The sequence below is a fragment of the Gorilla gorilla genome, chromosome 15, assembly GCF_029281585.2.
Source record: "Gorilla gorilla gorilla isolate KB3781 chromosome 15, NHGRI_mGorGor1-v2.1_pri, whole genome shotgun sequence".
In the NCBI taxonomy this organism is placed as follows: Eukaryota; Metazoa; Chordata; class Mammalia; order Primates; family Hominidae; genus Gorilla; species Gorilla gorilla.
Window position 1 is genome coordinate 94,217,118 of NC_073239.2, and position 17,816 is coordinate 94,234,933.

Sequence of the window (17,816 nt, forward strand, 5' to 3'; positions counted from 1 at the left end):
ACCAGCCTGGCCAACATGGTGAAACCCCGTCTCTACCGAAAATACAAAATTAGCTGGGCATGGTGGCACACATCTGTAATCCTAGGTACTTGGGAGGCTGAGGCATGAGAATCGCTGGAACCTAGGAGGCGGAGGTTGCAGTGAGCTGAGATCGTGCCAAGGCACTCCAGCCTGGGTGATGGAGTGAGACTCTGTATCCAAAAAAAAAAAAAGAAAAAAAAAGAAATTGTATTTAAAGACCACAATCAATGTAAAATATTACACATATATCACACACACACACACGAATAAATATATATCCTAAATGTCATATATTAATATCACATATAAAAATATACATGTAAAATGAATTCATGCAAATACTTCTAATTCAGATTACAGGATTTTTCTTTTTTTTTTTTGAGACGGAGTCTTGCTCTGTCGCCCAGGCTAGAGTGCAGTGGCGCAATCTCTGCTCATTGCAACCTCCGCCTCCCGGGTTCAAGTAATTCTGCCTTAGCCTCCTAAGTAGCTAGGATTACAGGCACATGCCACCACGCCCAGCTAATTTTTGTATTTTTAGTAGAGAAAGGGTTTCACCATGTTGGTCAGGCTGGTCTCAAACTCCTGACCTCGTGATCCGCCCGCCTCAGCCTCCCAAAGTCCTGGGATTACAGGCGTGAGCCACCACGCCCGGCCCAGATTACAAGATTTTAACCTAACTTTAATTCTATATTTGTATTTTTCGGTCTTGTTGTGGAAAATCCTGGATCTTAATAATATTCACATATATACATATTTGCTTTCTTCTACAATGTAAATATAATAGTTTTAAACGAATAACAGTATAACTAAGGATATGGATATTATAACATTCTTCTCCTTAGCTTTTAACCTTCCATTATTTGTTTTTGAAAACATAAGGAAATACATATACATATAGTTGTATGTTGCCCCCATCTTAGAAAAAAATACACATTCTTCTTCTGCAACTTTTTTGTTTGTTTGTTTTTGAGACAGGGTCTTGCTGTGTCACCCAGGCTGGAGTACAGTGGTGTGATCACAGCTCAATGCAATCTCAACCTCCCTGGCTTAAGCGATTCTCCTGCCTCAGGCTCCCAAGTAGCCGGAACCACAGTCCCACGCCACCACACCTGGCTAATTTTTTAAATTTTCTGTAGAGATGGGGTTTCGCCATGTAGCCCAGGCTGATCTCAAACTCCTGAGCTCAAGCAATATGCCCACCCCGGACTCCCAAAGTGGTAGGATTACAGGCATGAGCCACTGCGCCCAGCTACAACTTGTTTTTATCACTTAACAACACAGCCTAAAAGAGCTTTCAAGTTGGTGAATTTATCCACATTCAGTGGTGCAACCCAACTCCACGCAGACGGAAGCTCCTGCACTCAGGACCCTTCCAGGCCTCGCCCTATTTACCTCTTCATCTGGCTGTTTATCCTTTATAATAAACACTGGTTTATTATATAAACACAGGCAGAAATTCTCCAGATGTCTCCCAGTAATGTCCAAGTTTTTATCCCAGTGTCACAAAGAAATACCAATGATGAAACAACATGACCTACCCAAGACAACCTACAACGACCTGAAGACATTTACTGGGGAGCTGTATTGTTTTCATAATATCTGCTATCAAGTAAAACTGAAGAGTGGCTTTCTACTTGATCAAAAAACAGTTTAAAAAGAAATATTAATGAATATCAAAGGAGTAATGAAACCTGGCCTCAACGCCATTCTGGTACACACAGGTGGAGGCAAACCTTGGTTGTTAGATGTCTGAGCTGCAAAGAAAAGATCCACATGATTATCTGGAGATGTTTTGATAAATGGAGTACCTCAATCTGCCAATTTCAAATGTAATTCACATTCTGTGGTACAGGATGATATCATCATGGGCACTCTGACAGTGAGAAAAAATTTACAGTCCTCAGCAGCTCTTTGGCTTTCAACAATTATGACAAATAATAGAAAAAAAATTGAATGAATTAACATGTTCATTCAAGAGTTAGGTCCAGAAAAAGTGGCATTCCAAGATTGGAACTCCATTCATGGTGTGTCTGGAAAAGATTACACAGATCTTCCTCATTACTTAAAATTTTTAAATTGTATATGTTTAAGGTGTACAACATAATGTTTTGATATACATATAGATGGTGAAATGGTTACCATATCAAGCAAATCAACAAATCCATCATCCCACAGCTATCCTCTCTTTTTGTGATGTTGAACATCTTTTTATATACCTGTTGGCCATTGTATGTGGCAAGAGTACCTAAAATTTCCTTTTAGTAAAATTCCCAAGCAAAATATTATTAACCATAGTTCTCATATTGTACATTAGATCTCTAGACTTGTTCATCCTATGTATCTCTACTTTGTATCCTTTGACCTACACCTCCCCCTTTCCTCTACCATCACCACCACCACCACCTCCTCTAGTAACCACTATTTTATCCTGTTTCTGTGTACTTGACTTTTTTTTTTTTAGATTACATATATAAGAGAGATCGAGCAGTATTTTTCTTTTTGTGTCTGGCTTATTTTACTTAATATAATGTCATCCAGGCTCATCCATGTGTGGCAAATGGCAAGCTCTCCTTCTTTTATAAGGCTAAATAATATTCCTCTCTGTGTATGTATGCACACCACAGCTTCTTTATTCATTTGTCTGTCAACGGACACATAGATTGTTTTCATATCTTGGCTATTGTGAATAATGCGACAATGAAAAGATATCTGAGGCGGTGATTTCACTTCCTTTGGGTATATATTCAGAATAGGGGTTACTGGGTCATGTGGTAGTTCTACTTTTATTTAGGAATTTCCATACTATTTTTCACAATGGCTGCATCATCTACATTTGTACCAACAGTTGTTATCTCTTACCAAAGAGAAGTCATCCTAACAGGCATGAGGTGATATATCTCATTGTGGTTTTAATTTGCGTTTCCCTTGTGACTACTGATGTTGAACATCTTTTCATGTACCTGTTGGCCATTTTTACGTCTTCTTTGGAAAAACACCCATTCAGATCCTTTGCCTTTTTTTTTTTTTTTTTTTTTCAGACGGAGTCTCACTCTGTCACCCAGGCTGGAGTGCAGTGACACAATCTCGGCTCACTGCAACAACCTCTGTCTCCCAGGTTCAAGTGATTCTCCTGCCTCAGGCTCCCAGGTAGCTGGGATTACAGGTGCATGCCACCATGCCCAGCTAATTTTTTTGTATTTTCAGTAGAGACGGGGTTTCACCATGTTGACCAGGCTGGTCTCAAACTTCTGACTTCAAGTGATCTGCCCACCTTGGCCTCCCAAAGTGCTGGGATTACAGGCATGAGCCACCACGCCCGGCCCATTTCCATTCTTTTGCATGTGGAAATCCAGTTTTCCCAGAACCATTTATTGAAGAGACTATGTTTTCCCCACTGTGTCCTCTTAGTGCCTTTGTCAAAAATTAGTTGGTCATATATGCTTGGGTTTGTTTCTAGGCTCTCAATTCTGATCTGCTGTTTTTATACTAGCACCATACTGTTTTAATTACTATAGCTTTTAATAGAATTTGAAATCAGAAAGTGTGATGCCTCAATGTTTTCTTTCTTAGGATTGCTTGTATATTCAGGGTATTTGTGGTTACATACAAATTTTAGAATTGTTTTTTCTACTTCTGTGAAGAATGTCATTAGAATTTGGATTGGGATTGTGTTAAATCTGCATATTGTTTTGGGTAGTATGAACATTTGAACAATATTAATTTTTCCAAATCATGAACACAGGATATCTTCCCATTTGTTTGTGTCTCTTAATTTCTTTCATCAGTGTTTTATAGTCTTAAGTGTCCAGATCTTTCTGGTTAAGTTTATTCATAAGTATTTTTTTTCTTGAGACAGGGTCTCTGTAAGCCATGCTGGAGTGCAGTGGCACAATCACAGCTCACTGCAGCCTCGACCTCCATGGCTCAAGCAATCCTCCCACCTCAGCCTCCAGAGTAGCTGGGACAACAGGCATGGGCTACCACACTAGGCTAATTTATTAAGTATTCTTTATGCTACTGTAAATTGGGATTATTTTCTTGATTTTTTGGATAGGTTGTTACTGTGTACAGAAATGCAACTGATTTTTGTACACTGATTTTTTATCCTGCAACTTTATTGATATCATTTATTAATTCTAAGATTTTTTTGTAGAGTTTTTGGGGTTATTTACATATAAGATCATGTCATCTGCAAATGGACATAACTTCTACCATTCAGCTAATTGTATGCCTTTTTTTTTCTTGTCTGCTTGCTCTTGCTAGCACTTCCATTACTATGTTGAATAGAAGTGGTGAGAGTGGTCATCCTTGCCTTGTGCCAGATCATAGAGAAAAAGTTTTCATTTTTCCACACTGATTATGACACTGGCTTTGGGTTTTTCATAAGCAGTCTTTATTACGTTGAGTAAATTTCTTTCTACATCTAAAGTTGTTGCCAGTTTAAAATAAGCTATTCTAACTATAATTTATTCTATATAAGCCTCATGGTAACCACACAGCAAAAAACCACCCCAGATAAACAAATAATAAAGAGAAAGGAATCAAAGCTCAGCATTATAGAAAATCACCAAATCACAAAGGAAAACAAGAGTAAGAAAGGAACAAGGGCTCTACAAAACAACCAGAAAACAATTAACAAAATAGCAGAAGTAAGTCCTTCCCTATCAATAATAAGCTTGAATGTAAATGGATTAAGTTCTCCAATTAGGAGACACTGAGTGGGTGAATGGATTAAAAAAAACTAAGATCCAACCTATATGCTGCCCACAAGAGACTCATTTTAGCTTTAAGAATACATACAGGCTGAAAGTGGAAGAATTGAAAAAGATATTCCATGTAAACAGTAACCAAGAAAGAGCAGAGGTGGCTGTACTTAGACAAAATAAAGTCTAAAAACTGTCACACGAAACAAAGAAGGCCATTATTTGATGATAAACGGGTCAAGCCATCAAGAGGACATAACAATTATAAATACATATGCACTCAACATCAGAGCACCTAAAGGTATAAACCAAATTTTAACAGACGTGAAGGGGGAAAATAGATAGCAATATAAGAATAGTAGGGGACCTCAATATCCCATTTTCAACAATGGATAGATCAACTAGGCAGAAAAGTAATAAGGAAATACTAGACTTGAACTACACTTAGGACCAAATGGGCCCAACAGACATATACAGAATTTTCCATACAACAGTAGCAGAATATACATTCTTCTCCATTGCATATGTAACATTCTCCAGAATAGATCAGATGTTAGGCCACAAAACAAGTCTTAACAAATTTATAACTGAAATCATAACAAGTATTATTTCCAACCACAATGGTAAAAAAACTAGAAATCAGTAACAGAGGGAATTCAGGGAAAAATCACAAAGATGTGGAAATTAAACAACCCGCTCCTGAACAACCAATAGATTAGAGAAGAAATCAAAAGAGAAAATGTATCTTGAGACAAAAGAGAATGGAAATATAACATACTAAAACCTAGGGGATGCAACGAAAGCAAAATCAGTTCTAAGAAGAATGTTGATAGCAATAAATTCTTACATTAAAAAAGAAGAGGCCAGGCATGGTGGCTCAGGTCTGTAATCCCAGTACTTTGGGAAGCTGAGACAGGAGGATCACTTGAGTTCCAGGCTGCAGTGAGCCATAATCATGCCACTGCACTCCAGCCTGGGTGACAGAGTCAGACCCAGTCTCTAAAATAATAATCATAATAATAATATCTCAAATAAATAGCCTAACATTATTCCTCTTTTTTTCTTAATGTTGCCTAGGATGTACTCAAACTCCTGGGCTCAAGCATTCCTCCTGCCTCAGTCTCCTGAGTTGCTAGGATTCAGGTGCATGCCACCACAGCTGGCTTATTACTTTTTAAACTGGCATACTTGACTGTGCGGATGTACACCATACTCATGTCCCTACTGATAGACATCAGGGTTATTTCCGGTCTATTAATATTGCAAACTGTGCTACAATGTCTTGTGCATATTTCATATTTTTGCTAGTGTATCTTTGGGATAGATTCCTGAGAGTGGAATTTCTGAACCAAATTCTCCACAAGGATCATCTATTTTACATTCACTGCATCAATATATGAGTGCCCGTTTCCCCACACCTGGCACATCAGAGTATGTTGTCAAACTGTTAGAAAATTGGCAGAACTTGATATGTGAAGAATAGCATATTAATTTTAATTTGCACTTCTCTTATCTTTTAATGCATTAGACCACTTTCTTTTTTTTCTTCTTCTTCTTTTTTTTGAGACAGGATCTTGCTCTGTCACCCAGGCTGGAGTGTAGTGTTGTGATCACAGCTCACTGCAGCCTTGACCTCTAGGGCTCAAGTGTAGTTTTGCAATCACAGCTCACTGCAGCCTTAACCTCTCGAGTAGCTCCTAGCTACTCAGGGGGCTGAGGCTAGGACCACAGGCATGCATCACCACATCTGGCTAATTTTTAAATTTTTCTGTAGAGACAGGGTTTCCCTATGACGCCCAGGCTTGTCTCAAACTCCTAGGCTCAAGCAATCCTCCCACACGGGCCATCCATAGTGTTAGGATTACAGGCATGAGCCATGATATTTTTTTTAAGATGGGGTCTCACTGTGTGGCCCAGGCTGGAGTCTGGTGGCATAATCAGAGCTCACTGCAGCCTCAAACTTTTGGGCTCAAGTGATCCTCCTGCCTCAGCCTCCCAAGTAGCTGAGAATACAGGCACCCTCACCACCCCCAACTTGCATTTTGTTATTTAAGCCTTTTTTTACTTCATTTCTATAGGACAAGTCCCCAGAACTGAAAAACCTTGTCAAGGTCTACACATTAACACTTTTATACACATTGCCCAATTTCTCTCCAAAATTCACTTCTACTAGGAGTGGATATCCGAGTGTAACCATTTCCCCACATTCTCACTAACACTAGATATAATCATTCCTTATAACTGCTGCCATTCTATAGATAGAACACGATGAAACACTACTGTTTTAATTTGTCATCCTTTAATAGCTCATATGGCTGAAACAAGCTCTTTTACGCATAAAAATCAGTTGCCTTTTTTGTTGTTTAATAAGGGAATTCTGACCACACATACTACTTAACCTACCTTTTCCACTCAACAATGATATTTATCCATTTAAAGCAGCCCACTGAATCTCCTTCAGATATCACTCAGCCAAATATTTTGCCAAAATCAAAATATACTATATATACAGCAACCACATGAAAAAGGGAAATTTGAGTTAATGACTTTGCCTAAATTCAACAGAACTTTACTGGACCCCTGCTATATGTCAGGCAGTATATTCCATGTAAGGGAATATACAGTTAAATTAGACATGATTTGTGCCCTCAAGGAACTCAGCCTAGTGAGGAAGATAAACTCATAAACAGACAGTTGTAATATAAGTGTGGTATCCTTTAGGACAGAATTATGCACTAGATGTCACAGATACACATATAGTTAACTAATTTAGGGAATAAAAGTATCAAAGGAGGTTTCCTGAAAGAGATGACAATTGCACTGAATTCAAAAATGACCAGGACTTGGCCAAGTCAAGTGGAAAAGGGCACTGCAGGCAAAGGAGGCTGAATGAACAAAACCAAGAACACAAAAAAATACCACCGTGGCAGCTCAGTGTGGCTGGAGGCCACTGCACCAATGCAGAGAGATGAGATGAGAGCCACAGGTCCCAGTGATTTAACTTGATACTTAACCAAATTCCTAGTAAGTGCCTGGCCACATCCTAGGTACTGGAGAGAATATCCAAAGCAGACACAGTTCTGGCTCTCATGATGCTTTCAATCTAGCAGGAAAAAGTGTGTGAAGGTCCTTTGTCCCAAAGGTGATGAATAATTTTAAGCTAGTAAATGACATGGTCAAACCTGTATTTTTTTGGTACAATTCTATGGCAGCCATAGGTAGGATGGATTTTACGAGATCAGATAGGAGGCCTCTGCAGAAGTCCATGAGAGAGAGAAAGGACCTAACTAGTAATGAAAGACTAGAAAGGCTATAATTAGAAAATAATTAGTCAAATGTGTTTTTAGTTCGCCCATGCTGGCTCCTAGCAACACTTATTTTCTTTACATTCAAATGACATATTCTACTGAAAATCTGGATCAAGTTTAATGGTCTCCAAATTCTGGATTATATTCTTTCCCTTCAGGATAACTAGGTATGTCCATTTCTAGTCCCCGACATCCCTCAAAGATGGTGCACAAGTATATCTGCAAGTTATTTCAGGACCCCAGACGTAGCAGTCATCTGTCAATCTTCTGGCTTTCAAAAATACTCAACCTTTTCCTCCTTGGGGAGAACTGTCACTGACAATAGTACTCAGTGGAAGTCAAAATGGAAGATCCTTCTCTTGGCAGTACCAGGAAGTCAGGGAACAAGCACATAACCTAAAATATTCCCACCTGGAAAAGGTGAAACAGGAGTGGGACAAACGAGAGACAGAATTCATCTAGTGGCAGCCAAACAGCCAAGTTGTTCTTCCTGCTTAGCCTCTGGAGTCCTCCAGCCTTCTAACAATTTAGTGAGCCTCCTTTTTCCTTCTAATAAATCCTCTTTCTGCTTAAGACAGCCAGAATTAACTTATATGGCTTGTAAAAAGAACTCTGACCAAAATTCCTGGATAGAATTTCACTGGGTCCAGAAATCTGAACTTAATTAAAGTACCTAGCTATTCTACCTTTATTCCGATCATCTTTGTTATTATAACCAAGACTCAGTGGCCACTTACTATATGTCAATTATTTTCTAAGTTTTTTGTAGGCATCATCATATTGAATAGTCACTGAATTGCACTGAATTATAGAACCACTGAAGTTGATGCTATCATTACTCACTTTCTATAGTTTAAGAAATTGAAGCTCGGAGAAATCATGATGCCCAAGATGACCAGCAAATACAAATAGAAGTGATATGCACTCAGGCAATCCAAGATCAAAGTCAGCATTCTTACTAACTACATTATACACTGACTCTTTTAAAAACCTTTTCTAGGCTGGGTGCAGTGGCTTATACCTGTAACTCCAGCACTTTGGGAGCCCGAGGCAGGCAGATGGCTTGAGGTCAGGAGTTCCAGAGCAGCCTGGCCAACATGGTAAAACCCCGCCTCTACTAAAAATACAAAATTAGCCAGGCATGGTGGTGTGTGTCTAATCCCAGCTACTTGGGAGGCTGGGGCAGGAGAATCGCTTGAACCTGGGAGGCAGAGGTTGCAGTGAGCCAAGATCACACCACTGCACTCCAGCCTGGGTGACAGAGCAAGACTCTGTCTAAAAAAAAAAAAAAACAAAAAACTTTTTAAATCTTTTCTATTGTGAAATATAACGCAAATGTAGAAGAGTACACAAAAGTGTATACCTCAATAAATTATCACAAACACCACCCAGGCCAAGAAATAGAACACTTCTAACACTCCAGAAGCACCACTCATGACCTTCCCAATCATTACCTGATCCTTTCCTCCTTAAGGTAAGAAAATCGCTATCCCAACTATGGACATTATTTCCTTGCTTTCTTTATAGCTGGGCCACCTAAGTAAGCATTCCTAAACACTGTTGCTTCACTGGGCCTGTTTTCTGAATTCCATATAAAGGAAAATGAAAAAGAATGTTTTCTTTTGGGTCTTGCTTATTTCAGTCATTATTTTGATTGATGCATCCATCAAAATCTGCATCAAAAGATGCACCCATGTAATTGTAGGTAGGTTTGTTAACTTTCTTTTTTTTTTTTTTTTTTTCTGAGACAGAATCTCACTCTTGTTCCCCAGGCTGGAGTGCAATGGTGCAATCTCGGCTCACTGCAACCTCCACCTCCTCGCTTCAAGCGATTCTCCTGCCTCAGCCTCCTGAGCAGCTGGGACTACAGGCGCCCACCACCACGCCCAACTAATTTTTGTATTTTTAGTAGAGACGGGGTTTCACCATGTTGGCCAGGTTGGTCTCGAAATCCTGAGCTCAGGTGATCTGCCTTCCTCAGCCTCCCAAACTACTGGGATTACAGGCATGAGCCACCGCACCCAGCCAGTTTGTTCACTGTCATTGCTGTACATTATTCCATGAATCCACCATGAGCTATCTATCTATTGTTGATGATACTTAGGTTAACTCCAGTTTGGGGCTATTATGAATAATGCTGCTATGAATATTCTTGTGTCTTGGCTACACTGCATGCATTTATGTTGGATATATATGTCAGAATGGAAACGGTTAAGTCATAGAAATTTGAATGTTAAATTTCAGTAGATAATGCCGAACTATTTTCTAAAGGGGTTGTACCAAATATAATGCTACCAGCATTGTAGCATCATTTTCATTACTCTGGACCTTCTCTGACACTTGGTCATGTTAAAATTTTTTGGGGGGGCCATTCTGGTAGATGTATGCTAATTTAGTTTGTATTTCACTGATGACTCGTATTTCTTGGCAATTTAAAAATCTTCTTTTGTGAAGTGCCTCTCCAAGTCTCTTGCCAATTTTATTACTGGATTGTCCTTTTTATTATTTATTTATTTATTTATTTTTGAGACGGAGTCTCACTCTGTCACCCAAGTTGGAATGCAGTGGCATGGTCTCGGCTCACTGCAACCTCCGCCTCCTGGGTTCAAGAGATTCTTCGGCCTCAGCCTCCCTAGCAGCTGGGACTACAGGCACGTGCCACCACACCCAGCTAATTTTTGTATTTTAGTAGAGACAGGGTTTCACCATATTGGCCAGGCTGTTCTCGAACTCCTGACCTCATGATCCGCCCACCTCGGCCTCCCAAAGTGCTGGGATTACAGGCATGAGCCACCAAGCCCAGTCCCCTTTTATTATTTATAGGAGTTTTAGATACAAACCTTTTGTCAGGTATATGTATTATAATTACCTGCTTCCACTCTGTGACATGACTTTTCCCATTTAATGGTGGCCTTTGATGAACCAAAGTACTTTTGTGTACTCAAAATTTATCAAATTTGCCTTCCTTAGTCTTTGTATGTCCTGTCTAAGATGTCTTTCACTATATTGAGATCCGAAAATATTCTCCCGTATCCTATAGGTAGGTGCTTATATACTACCTTTCACATACTGTTCTATAATCTACCGAGTTGATTTTTTGTGTATGATGTGTGAGGTAAAGATTACGTTTCTTTACTTTCCTTTCTCTTAGAATATTCAATTGTCCCAGAAACATTTACCTTACCTTACCCACTGCTCTATGTTAACAATCTTTGTTGCAAAGCAAGTGTCCGTATAAACATGTTTCTAAGCTTTTGATTCTATTCCTAGAGTCTGACTACTCTTTAAAAACTTTAAAATAAGTCTTGATGTTGGATGGAACAAATCTTTCCCTGTTGTTCTTATTCAAGAGTGTCTTTGCTATTTGTGGCCTTCTATTTCTATATGTATTTTAGAACCAGCTTGTCAAAGCCACCCAAAAATCCGAATTCATGAACTTAGCTGTTTCTGAAGCTGAGCTGCACTCCCTGCAACGACCTACTTTTAGGGCATGGCCTTTCATGGCCCTAACCCAAAGGAAATGGAGTTCACCAGGCTCCCCCTTACTTGATGGGTCCTGAACACTAATCCATTTCCTGTTACTTTAGTTCAAAGAGGCACTTTTCATGACCTTGTCACTCAGCTTCCCCACTCAGGAATCCAGCATGTACCCTCAGGAGACAAAAGAGCCCCAAAATAGACTCTTGTCCTTGGATCTCTATAGCTCTCACATGGATCACAGCTAGGTAATTCTTCATGATCTTTCTATCTCTCCAGTATCTTCCAGCAGATGTTTATATTTCACCCATATTTTCTAATTGTCCCCGATGAGAGATAATTACCTAGTCTGCTATTACTGAAAACAGAAACCCATATTGCCTATTTACCCATATCAATCTGAATATACCTTAGTGAATAAAATAGAAACAAAAATAGTTCTGCCCTCTGCCGGGCAGGGTGGCTCATGCCTGTAAGGGAGGCGGAGGCGGGAGGGCCGAGGCGGGCAGATCACAAGGTCAGGAGTTCGAGACCAACCTGGCCAGCATGGTGAAACCCCATCTCTACTAAAAATACAAAAATTAGCCGGGCGTGGTGGCACATGCCTGTAATCCCAGCTACTCTGGAGGCTGAGGCAGGAGAATCGCTTGAACCCAGAAGGCGGAGGTTGCAGTGAGCCGAGATCACACCACTGCACTCCAGTCAAGGCGACAGAGCGAGACTCTGTCTCAAAAAAAAAAAAAAAAAAAAAAATTCTGCCCTCTCTCTGTCATTGATTAATAATATCAGTTTATCTACTATGTCTATCCCCCTTTGGCTTATCCTGTCCTTTGGATCGTAATGAAGACTTCAAAAAGGTTAAATTTTTAGACAGAAATGAAACTAGCACAAAAATAATGAAAGACAGTAGTGGATTTAAAGAATAACATACAATTAATCTCTAAGGAGACTTATAACCTTTATTTTATAAAAAATTCACTGAGAGAAAAAGGTCTAGAAAATGTCAGTTCCTGATGAGCAGAAACAGAATACAGACCTATAGAAAGGCTCTTATTTAGGATATAGACATAGTGAAGTCTCATGCCAAGTTTGTGTGTGTGTCTATCTATGTACACATATATTTATATATTTTAAAGACTATTTTTATTAACTATTTCTGAATAATTTATCCACATTATTCAAAACTCAAAAAGCATATAAGTATACAGTGAAAAATTTCCTCCCATGTCAGTCCCTATCTCCAAAAGCAATCAATGTTATTTGGTTTTGTGTAGTCTTCCAAAGATGTTTTATGCATATAAAAAAAGTATGTGTGTGTGTATGTGTGTATATATACTTTTTCACTTTTTTACACAAAAAATGGGCATGCTTAGGCATGGTGGTGCGTGCCTGTAATCCCAGCTACTTGGGAGGCTGATGCAGGAGAATCGCTTGAACCCGGGAGGCGGAGGTTGCAGTGAGCTAAGATCACGCCATTGCACTCCAGCCTGGGCAACAGAGCGAGACTCTGTCTCAGAAAAAAAAAAAGGTGGCGGGGAGCATGCTGGACATACTACTGTGTACTTTGTTCTTTCCACTTATATCTCAAAGACCTTTCCATAACTGCACATGAAAAGCTTCCTCATTCTTTTCTACAGCTGATTAGTGTTTCATTGGGTGAATATTCCATAATGTATTACCATTACAAACAATGCCATAATAACCTTGTATCTATGTCATTAAACCGGAGAATAAATAAATCTATAATTCCTGGAAAGAATGAGTCAAAGGGGCATATATTGTAATTCTGATGGATATTGACAAGTTGCCCTCCATAGAATCTGTACCAATTTACAATCTCATTAGCAAAGCATGAGAGTGTCTGCTTTTGCACACCGACCGACAAAGTGAGTTAGCAAACTACCAAGTGTAGTTAGGATTTCCAATTCCCTTATTATGAGTTAGGTTGAGCATTTTTCACATGGTAAGCACCACTTCTCATAGCATTTTAACAACTTAATGTATACTGGAAAAAAAATATGCTTTTGATTTTTTTTCTTTCCATCCCATAAGGAGTTGAGCTTTTGATTTTTAACTTTAAAGGAATGCCCTAAATTATTTTTAATTTTAAAGAATGCCCTAAATTACATAAGAACTACTGGTAAAACAACTTATAATTGGATTCAGAGAGGCAGGAAGTAAGAAAAGGAGAAAAAAAAACATAACTTTATTTCCAGAAGTATAAAGTGTGGGAGATGCAGCGCTGTTTCAGTGAGAGAGAATTATGAGCACAGCCTTTTAGGTTTCCTGAAGTTCTTCAGTGAAATTTAAGCCACTATGCAGAAGAAAAAGCCAATTTTCCTACAGTATAGCTTTTATTATATTAGCCAAATATAACCCAATTCTGAAAGTATTCCTAGAAGAGATCAGAGAAATCAGGCCAGACTTTGCAAATTTAGATGGTATGTGGGGAAATGTTTTTTATTTTTAAAAATATGTATTCTAGTATATATTAAGAAAAATGGATATATCAAACTAGTAATATCGTAGGTATTATTTAGAATGAAACTTTTAAGTGTCAATTAAAATGTCAATTAAATGTCAATGTCAAGAAAAAATAGTAAATAACTAATACTGTAACGGTATTCTCCAGTGTGGCAAAGTCATTACCATGGTTCCTCAGTGGCCAAAATCTCGGAAACAATGAACGGAGGAGGAAAATTGGAAGCTTAACAATAACTTAATTTATCATTGATGGCCACTAAAGCAAAGGTGAGAGAGAAAAAAGGAACTTCCTTAAAATAACTTATTTTATATTTGACAACTTTTTAAATGTGCATTTTCTTTCTGCATTACCAAAGGGTCTGGTTTCAGACATTCTGATCATGCTAGGGATTCAAACTTACTGTGTACTTCATACTTTCCCTACAAGGAAAACCAAAAAGCAGGTTTTTTTCAAAAGCATTTGAATATCAGGTCAGGGTTCTTTAGAACAGGCCTCAGAGGATTTCCCCCTCAGTAAACAGGCTGCAAAGAGATAATTAGCCTGTCATTTTAGATTCCAGTGCAGAAGAACTAAAAGCAGGCTATGTGGTTACACACTCAAGAGGCTTAAACGAAAACAAATTAAGTGAGTTTATGTTCCAACCAAATCTAGTGACCATGTGATCCAATTTCTCTTCAGCCCTTGAGTGGGACATGCTCCTGAGAGGTCACTCAGATTGTGCACCTTTGGTTATACTGTTTAGACTGAATCACGACATGAATAATCAACTATCTGACTAATCGACTATCTGGACACTAAAAACACAACCACTGTAAGAAAAAGAAAACCACAGGCAGACAAAATGTTAACATTTTGACATAAAACCACAATAGAAAACTAAAAAACATCAAGGCTGTTTGTCATAGACTCCCTATTATTCTTACTATTCAACATGGTAGCCACCAAATTTTGAATTTTAATTCATGCACATTGAAATAGCCACAGATATTTTATATATATATATATATATATATATATATTTTTTTTTTTTTTTTTTTTTTTTTTGAGACAGCGTCTCCCTCTGTCGCCCAGGCTGGAGTGCAGTGGTGCAATCTCGGCTCATTGCAACCTCCGCGCCCTGGGTTCAAGTGATTCTCCTGCCTCTGCCTCCTGAGTAGCTGGGACAGATATGAAATATTTTCATCACTGCAAAAAGACTTATTGTAATATTCTAACTTCTACCTTAGAACCATGAACAAGTTTACCTGACCTGTTTCCATCCTCAACATCTAAATGTATTGATAGCTCTGGGGGACATACACACCAAACTAAGTTCTACTGCTGACTTCAGGATCACAATAGAGTTTTATTTTCCTTTAAACTTAAAAACAAAAACAAAAACAAAAACAAAAAAACCTGCCTTTAAGTGATGCAACAAGTATGCCTCAGAGAGTTTCATAATTAAAGAATGATTTATCTCTCCTCTGGGGAACTGAAGAACCCAGGTGCCTCAAATAAAAGACTATTAAAAACAATTACAATGTATAAAACAATAAGAACACCATGACCACTGGAGAGCTTAGTTCATAAGAACATAAATCCTTTCCTTCCTTTTCACCAAAACCTCAGCTAACAAACATGAAGACACTCAATAGGTATTCTCTGCAGAGAACACTTTTAAAAAACAAGTTATGGTTATTCTGGATAATGACACATTCCTGCTTTGAAGGAATAAGATACACCGAAAAACCAAAACCCTTAACTCAACAATACCTGATATGGCTTGGATGTTTGTCCCCTCCAAATCTCACGCTGAAATGTGATTTCCAATGTTAGAGGTGAGGTCTGGTGGGAGGTGACTGGATCGTGGAGATGAATCCCTCATGAATGATTTGGCATCATCCTCTTGATGATAAGTGAGTTCTCACTCAGTTAGTTCACCTGAGATATGGTTGTTTAAAAGAGTCTGGGACCTCCTCCCGTCTCTCTCTCTCTCACTCCCAACTCTCGCCATGTGACATACCTGCTCCCCCTTTCAGTATGATTCTAAGCTTCTTGAGGCCCTCACCAGAAACAGATACCAACACCACACTTCCTGTACACCCTGCAATACCATGAGCCAATTAAAACTCTTTTCTTATAAATTACTCAGTCTCAGGTATTCTAAATGGACTAACAGAACACCTGAATATCCAATTCCATTTCTTACCGCTGTTTTCTCTCTGAAAGGGTGAGAGAAATCTCATTAAATTTCATTCTTTCTTAGAGCTCTATTGCTTACTCATTGTATCATTTTCTAGAGGAAGATGGCAGAAGGATACAATCAAACAAATTCCAAGTTTAAAGCAGTTTTTTGGGGTTTACGCCCAAGCCTCTGGTCCAGGCCAAATATAATATTTCCAAACTGCTTTGGAAGCCCAGCTTAACTCTAACACAGTGTTCCCAAAAGCAGCACCACTGACATCTGGAGCCAGATACCTCATTATGGGGATTGCCCTGTGCCTTGCAGGATGTTTAGCAAACATCCCTAGCCTATCCTCACTAGATGTCAGCAATAGCTGCCACCAGTTGTGACGAGCAAAAATGTTTCCAAACATTGCCATGCCCTGGGGATACAAAATCGTACCTGGTTGAGAACCATTGCTCTAACCCAAGGAACATTCTTGGTTATCTCAACCCTAATTCTTCACATTCATTAGATGCTCATCCAAATCTCTGCATTCAGACTTTCTCTCACCATCAAACTCAGCAAATATTTGCGAAACCTCTAAAACACAATATCAAGGGCTCTAGATAAATAAACAAGCAAGAGAGATTCCGTTCCTAACTCCAAGCAGGTTTCTTAGTAGATAAAGAATTGTAATAAAAGACGCCCAATTATATAATGTTTTGAATTGTTAATTGTTTCTCCCTGAAATGGATCTCTCATCTCATCAAACTGAAAACACCTTGAGGACAAAGACCATAACCTGTCTGCGAGTACCAATACTTGATTCATGGCCAATAAAAACAAACAATTATAGACTTCATCATAACAAGATGACAATCTCATACAGACAGTAAAAACTTGCGCTAACTTGAACAGGTAAGTTAACCTTTCTCAGCTGTAGTTTGTTCCTCTGTAAAATGGGAAGAAAATGATTGTTGACATGACTAAATCAGAAAATATACGTAAATTTTTTTCCACCTCTGGCACAGAATAAGCATTCAATATCTGTAGGTTATCATTACTATTATTTTATTAGCAACAAATCCTACCTCAAGAGGAAGAGCTTGCTCTGGGCTACTATAATAAACCCCTACATGACATTAAAAAAAAAAAAAAAACTATCACCCTGCATTCTGAGGGTAAGAGGAAGGAAAGTAAGCATCTCTACCAATGTCCTGGGAGGAAGTGAATGCAGGAATGAATCAGATGTCAGGGGGAAAAAAACACACTCATCTGTCTAAAACGCGTGGGTATGTTTGCCATAAACACATGAGAACCTAAAGGGGAAGTAAAAACATGCTTAATTTGTAAATACTGGCGCATGCAAGGGACAAGTGTTATAAGACTTACCTTTCTGTGTTTACTTGCTTAGTCTTTTAGACATTATGCTTAGAATTTCTACTGCTATGTTAAATATATGCCAACGATTTTTAATTTAATACAAAGCAGAGTTCGTAAGAAAAAAAGGCAAAATTTGTCAGGTGTTTTAAAGTAAAAGAATATAAAGTCATGGGAAAGAGCTGGGTGAGTTGTGTGTGTGTTTGAATAAGGCAGCATTATGAGAGGGAAGATACTTGGGATCGGAGTAGAAGACAGAAAAAGGCACCATGTTGGAAGCCATACATCCAAGA

General features: G+C 38.7%; 1 protein-coding gene and 1 pseudogene across 2 annotated transcripts in view; one reads left to right on the forward strand and one right to left on the reverse strand.

The window, feature by feature from the left end:
* The window catches only part of TMED8 (transmembrane p24 trafficking protein family member 8), a 42,343-nt gene that overhangs the window by 22,921 nt on the left and 1,606 nt on the right, over positions 1 to 17,816 (reverse strand). The window lies entirely within an intron of this gene.
* Positions 1,489 to 2,090, forward strand: LOC134757199 (broad substrate specificity ATP-binding cassette transporter ABCG2-like; annotated as a pseudogene).